This window comes from Mytilus edulis, chromosome 5, assembly GCF_963676685.1.
Source record: "Mytilus edulis chromosome 5, xbMytEdul2.2, whole genome shotgun sequence".
Taxonomy (NCBI): domain Eukaryota; kingdom Metazoa; phylum Mollusca; class Bivalvia; order Mytilida; family Mytilidae; genus Mytilus; species Mytilus edulis.
In genome coordinates, this window is record NC_092348.1 from 75,712,846 (window position 1) to 75,720,441 (window position 7,596).

A 7,596-nucleotide genomic window follows, 5' to 3' on the forward strand; every position below is an offset into this window, starting at 1 on the left:
TGTAACTCCTGGCAAGATGCAGCAATTGCTGCTAATTGTGTCCAATGAGGAATCCACATTGCATCTGCGTTCTCCTTAACCCATTCCCAATCACCAGGACTAGGTAGATGTTGATCATGTGGCACTGCCTGTCCCCATATATGGCCACCTTGGTATGTGGCTAGTTTGGTATGATCAAGCAGTGCAGCTCTAGTGGGTCGAATGGTGTCATACTGTCTTTGCTTGCGTGCAAATAGTTCAAGTCTGGATTCGTTGATGTCAAATGTTGTTGTAGTTCTGTCGTACATAACCACAACAAATGCCTCTATCAACTCCATATCAGCGTCACTGACCAATACAGGTTTCTTACTTGATCGTTCAAAAACCTCGGTTACATCATTAAATATTACCCACGTCATGCCATCTCAATATGTAATCCACCGAACATTTGCCGAACGTAACAACGAATTTGTTTGGCCATTCCCATTGAATTTGCTTTGCCAAAACAAATAGCGGTTGGTCTGCTGTAATCATTGTAGTTTGACCAGGATTAAGAAACGACACAACATCTCTGAGCTTATCCATCGAATGTTTTATGGTAGCAACTGAGTGAGCTTGTTCTTGAAATAATGGCATTGAGCTAAGATTCATTTCAACAGTTGGTCCGCGTCTCTGTGAAGAATGAAATGATGACCATGAAATATTTTCGGACGTAATATCTTCACTGTATTTAATTATATCACTCATACTAAATTTGCAAACTCATGAATAGATAGGCAGAATGAGAGGTTCTGGTTTTGTTTTAAGATATGCAGGTTTTATATTCATATAAGCAGCAGGGAGTTCAGGTACCTTTTTAGATTTTGATTTATGTGTAGGTAATATTAACTCATCCCTTCTAACACCGATATTATCTTTAATTGGATGTTGAAAAATAGAGATTCCGGTACCATGAAAAGATGATTTTGATGTTGTTGAGCTTGGGTTGTGATCTATGTTGTCGACTGCAGCTGTGGTAAACATATGCCCTTTAATAAAGGCGGGCATACCACACCTTCATTTATATTACGTTCAACAACAGCTTCACCTAGTTGAGTTGAAATTTCCCGTACCCGATCGTAAGAGATACATAACCCATGTTGAAATAATGTATCTATAAGATGTCTTTTCCTGGTTTTTGCAAAGAGTAACAGTCCAAGATACACACAAAATGGTATCTCACGATCAGCTGAATGTCTTTGTTGTACTGTAACCTTTTGGCTGTTTGGGTAATAATTAAACATTAAAAGTTGGGCCACAGCTAAGTCAGACTTTGTAGAAACGTTGTCTAACTGTGATTTGATATCAGGTCCATGTTCTATCATTTTCACCAACTGTAACAAAGGTGGGGTATGCTATCATTGATATCTTCAGAGACCAAGGATCCAGAAAATGTTGTCTTCGTTGTAGCTAATTGGCAGCGAATCATTTCGGCCGTCTTTGCCATATGCATGGTATCATTATAATCACAAGCAAACGCTATAGCTGGTCCTATATCTTTTTCAAACATCAAAAGTACATCTCTGCCCTTTAGGTGTGCTTCCAATTCTGGCATCTTTTGCAATAGCTTGTCCTTCAGTCGAGTAGAATGTACCTGTGCAGAAGAAGAAACAAGCTGTGCCAATCTTTCCTCGTACAGGTTTGCCAGGTCTGCTAATCGAAACACAACCGACTCTTCAGAGTTTCTTTGAGTTTCAAAAATGTATGTGACCAGCTCAGCTAATGCAGTTTCTTTCATTATAGTTTCCTCCTGTAAGCAACTGCTTTCGATCTCTGTTTGTCTCTTTGATCTCTCTTTGCTATATACAGCTGTGAGACAAGACAGGTGATACTTCATCTCTTGTGCTATAACATCACCACTACTCAGCTTTGCCAACAGTTGTTTATCCGGAAGAGCTGTTGCACAATCCACTAGTCGTCGGTTTATTTTCATTGTCATTGCCTCTCATAAGACAGATAAAGGTCACTCTTTATCACAAATGAAACATTTATGCACATTTTCAACTGGATTTTGTTGTTGATCTTTAATAGAACGAGGAGTACGCCTAAAAAGTTGAGGAGACGTAACATCACTATAACTTCTAGATGGTATCGGTGACATATTGCGTTTCTGGTCTCTGTCAAGTCTAGTATTATTGAATTTTATCCTACACAAATTATGGTACTTGGCATTTTCTTTTTTCATTGTGCTTTCAATATCCTCTCCGTGGTTTAATCGCCGAATATTAAGAGGGATGGGGAGGGCATTTAATTCATTAATTGATGTATTAACAATAGTATTATTATAGAACTGTGTTAGTAATAGGGATAGAATTCCTTCAAATCAATATCCCATCAGAATTGCAAATAAAACTTCGTAACTAAAAATATGAACGGTGGATAGATAAAGGCAACAGTAGTATACCGCTGTTCAAAACTCATAAATCCATGGACAAAAAACAAGATCGGGATAACAAACTAAAACTGAGGGAAACGCATTAAATATAAGAGGAGAACAACGACACAACATTAAAATGTAACACACACACACAGAAACGAACTAAGCATTAGACAAAATCCTATGAGAATAACAAATATAAGATCAAAACCAAATGCATGCATTTGGGATAGACAAGTACTGAGCCACGTTTTATAACAATGAGAACACACACTATCAAAAAGGTTAACTAGAATAAAATTACTCCCTCTATCGGTCCATAACCTATTAAACCTAATGTAGCAATCGAAGATTAGTCGAAGATTTTAGGAATATAACGACCGACATTATTTGGGTTATAAAACAGTCATATTCGGGATATTCATAAAACCAGGAGTGGGTTATCGACCGATATTTGACCGAAAGTGATACTTAATCTTATATAACAATGATTTACTCCATTTTGTAACATTTTGGATACAATACAAGCAAAACGGGCCATACATATGATGTCTGTTCCCTGTGAAGACGTCATTTCGAAAATCCAAGATGGCCGCCATGATCGGATGATTTTTTTTCGTGGCTACCCCCCTAATATGATTACATACACCTAAAGGCATGTTCTTACAAAGTTTCATGCTTGTATCACCATTTGCATGATTTGTGTGGTAAGCTGCTTAACTAATATAGTAACCAATGAAATAAAAGAGAAATTCATTTTATGTCTTCCTAGATCTTTGGATAAAAACAGGCCACATTTACTTGTACATGTTGTGTGTATTGTACTTAAATATAAAAACACCAGTAAATGTTATACATATATATCATGTATATATACTCTCACCGCATTCAATGTCATTGATTCAATGGACTTAATTAAGTATAATGGGAATATGTCTATTAGTGTAAATAAAAGTGAAATAATTAGAAGGATGTTAGTATTGTATTTCACAATGACCATGATGACATACAGGAATAAAATTTTGAAAATTTTATTGTAAGTAATAATTTCATACTATAATAATGCGAATTATAATTATGATAATTGTATATTTTTTTTGTTTTGTGTATGGTCTCCTTAAAGTTTTATTTTGAGGAGGATTAAGGGGGATGGGGCAAATGGGCCCGGGCATTCCCTTTTTGATAAAATTTTATAATTCCCTACAATTTAAAATTCAAGAATTTTGTACAAGTATGTACCACTTGAAAGTATATTTGACATGGATGAGAGTTTAGATGGGGTTTACAAATTAGAGAATTATCAGGCAAAATGTACAGAATTAAGGTAAAAAAAAAAATAGGGAAAAGAAAGAAAACTAAAACTAAATAAATATTAGAAAATTTAACAGGGTGCTGAAATGAAATATAAAAATATAAAAATAGAGATCAAAGAAAAACATTTTAATATACATGTCTTAAAGAATAAAGATACATGTATACAGAACCCCTATCTAGACCTTAATAAATCAAGCCATATAAACATAAATGACAAATACTCTGATAATTGTGATAAGGTCAGACAGGAGTTTGTCTGCAAAAGATTCATAAGTAACTCGATCTCCAAAAAAAAAATGAAAGGCCAAATAATTTACAAAATTAAAAACTTTGATAATCAAGAGAAAAACTGAGAAAGACATGCATATATCTATGATTCATACATAAAATACAAAACTTAGAACCTGAAATTGAAAAATTATAAACAGTCAGTGGCGTTACTTAAACAAGTAGTTTTTTCACGTTACTTATATATATAAGTAATTTTTGTTTTTGAAAATAATAAGATTACTTAATCATGTTAATAGAGTTATTTTAAATTTGAATAGAAGCATAGATTAAATGTAGTTTGAATGAGCTTTTATATAATTTTATATGATAAAATAAAGAATTTATTAGATTGGAGAGTATGGAGATAAAGGTTTATAATGACAAAAACATTACTTGAATAAGTTATTTTATACATTATTTTTTTAGCTCACCTGACCTGAAATGTCAAGTGAGTTTTTCTCATCACTTGGCGTCCGTCGTCCATTGTCCGTCGTCTGTAAACTTTTACAAAAATCTTCTCCTCTGAAACGACTGGGCTAAATCTAACCAAACTTGGCCACAATCATCCTTGGGGTATCTAGTTTAAAAAATGTGTCCGATGACCTGGCCATTCAACCAAGATGGCCACCATGGCTAAAAATAGAACACAGGGGTAAAATGTATATTTTGGCTTATATCTTTGAAACCAAAGCATTTAGAGCAAATCTGACATTGGGTAAAATTGTTGATCAAGTCAAGATCTATCTGCCCTGAAATTTTCAGACGAATCGGACAACCTGTTGCTGGGTTGCTGCCCCTGAATTGGTTATTTTAAGGAAATTTTGCAGTTTTTGGTTATTATCTTGGATACTATTATAGATAGAAATAAACTGTAAACAGCAATAATGTTCAGCAATGTAAGACCTACAAATAAGTCAACATCACCAAAATTGTCAGTCAACCCCTTAAGGAGTAATTGCCCTTTATAGTCAATTTTTAACAACTTTTCGTCATTTTTTGTAACTTGTACAAAAATCTTCTTCTCTGAAACTACTTAGCCAAATTTAACCAAACTTTGCCACAATTATCATTGTGGTATGTAGTTTAAAAAATGTGTCCGATGACCCCCCCTACCGAACAAAATGGCCGACATGGCTAAAATTAGAACATAGTGGTAAAATGCAGTTTTTGCTTTATATGTTTGAAACTAAGACATTTAGGGTAAATCTTTCAAGATTTAAATGTCCATCAGAATCAGATCTATCTCCTCACAAATTTTCAGATGAAGCGGACAACCCGTTGTTGGGTTGCTGCCCTAAAATTGGTAATTTTAAGGAAATTTTGCAGTTTTTGGTTATTATCTTGAATACTATTATAGATAGAGATAAACTGTAAACAGCAACAATGTTCAGCAAAGTAAGTTCTACAAATAAGTCAATGCATGATCAAAATTGTTAGAGGACCCCTTAAGGAGTTATTGCCCTTTATAGTCAATATTGAACAACTTTTCATCATTTTTGTAACTTGTACAAAAATCTTCTTTTCTAAAACTATGGGCCAAAGTTAACCAAACTTGGCCACAATCATTACTAGGGTATCTATTTAAAAAAAAAGTGTCTAATGACCCCACCTACCAACCAAGATGGCCGACATCAGTAAATACAGTAACAGGTGAGCGACACAGGCTCTTGAGAGCCTCTAGTTTTTTAGTAATAACACTTATTTAAGAAACACATGTAGTTGATTTGGGTTAGCAGAACTTTATAAATAACTTGAAATCTTAATTAATTCACAAGTATGTTAACTTTCTATTTATACCAGTCTACCTTCAAGATTTTGGAGGAAAATGATAATTTAATAGTCCCTGAAGAGACCAATCTAAATTTACCCAGATGAGTATCCATATGAAAGATAACCCTTACTGAAAAAATCAGCCTCCTGCAAACATTTGCTGCAAGTCTGCTGCGAACTTGCTGCAGACTTGCAGCGAACATAGAGTTCGTGTTTGCAGCGTGTTTGCTGCAAATACGCTGCAGGTCTGCTGCAAACAATTTACCATGTAAATGAGTGTTTGCCGCAGACCTGCTGCAAACATTTATATGCAAATAAGTGTTTGCTGCAGACCTGCTGCAAACATTTTTATGCAAATTAATATTTCTCCTGCCTGTTTGCTGCAGACCTGCTGCAAACATTTTTATGCAAATTAATATTTCTCCTGCCTGTTTGCTGCAGACCTGCTGCAAACATTTATATGCAAATGAGTGTTTGCCGCAGACCTGCTGCAAACATATTTATGCAAATTAATCTTTCTCCTGCGTGTTTGCTGCAGACCCGCTGCAAACATTTTTATTCAAATCAATCTGTTATACAATTAACCAATGTCATGTCATGCATGTTGTGTACACATCATTTTATCTATATTACACAGCAAATTCTTAAAAAGTTATGTTACATCCATTCATTCATAAAATAATTCAATTACTTTATCATTTGAAAAATTGTCATAGCATAAGTTTATACCCTTTAACATGTTTAATAAGTTAAATTAATTCCGAGTACGTTCTCAAATGAATTACATGCATGAATCTAAAGTTGAAAAGATTTATTTGAAAATTTCTTTGCTCATGTATATGATTATATACAGCTATAGTTAAACTAAAATTGTCACAAAATTCAACTAGACTTACATATATTTTGTAAGTAATAATCTCTAAGCATATGAGGGAGTACTGTATATTGCATGGTTACATATTTGAAAATGTATTTTAAACCTCATGCAGATATCTGTGGAAGGAATGAATTTCATAAGTTAACATTCTACGATGAATATGTACTTACAAATAATGTCTTTAAAACCTTATCTGTTACTTGCCAAACTATAATGCCTCCCTGAACACTAATATATATCATGACACAAACATCACCAACATTTTCAAATTTCAAATCTTTATCTTCCAGGAAGTTACCAATAGGCATGCTCAGTCGTTTTATGTAGTTTCTTGCAATGCTCTTGCAAACGTATAAAATTGTCAAAGATTCCTGCAATCTAGCTGCGAACATCCCTTATATTCTACTTTTTCCTGCAATCTTACTGCAAACATATTTGTTTCTGCAAGCTTGCCGCAAGCTTGCATCAAAAAGCTGCAATGTTTGCAGGAGGTTTGCAGCTAGCTGCGAACATCTGCAAACATTATTCAAAGGGTTCCTGCAAGCATTTTGTTTGCAGCAGACCTGCAGCAAGTTTGCAGCAGATCTGCTGCAAACATTTCAGTTCTGTAAGGGAAGTGATAATTAAGTGCATCAAGAAGTTAATTAGTGTTTCAGAAGAAATTTATATTTCATGGGGAAAATAACCAGATGACTGTGAAAATTTGTTAAAGCTAGTAAAATCTGCATTTTTGGACACCTATAAAAATAATATTTAGAAAAGTTACCTAATATATAAGTAGTATTGAAAATAGCCTGGTTTTCAACATAACTTATATAGGCAGTTTTAAATGTTACTTGTTTAAATAATGCCCCTGACTTATGATTTTTTGTTTGTTTGTCAAAAGTTTTATTTTCTATTTAGCTCACCTAAGAGGCCATGTGAGCTTTTGCCATCCCTTGGCATTAATTGTTGAATCATCCATTAATGT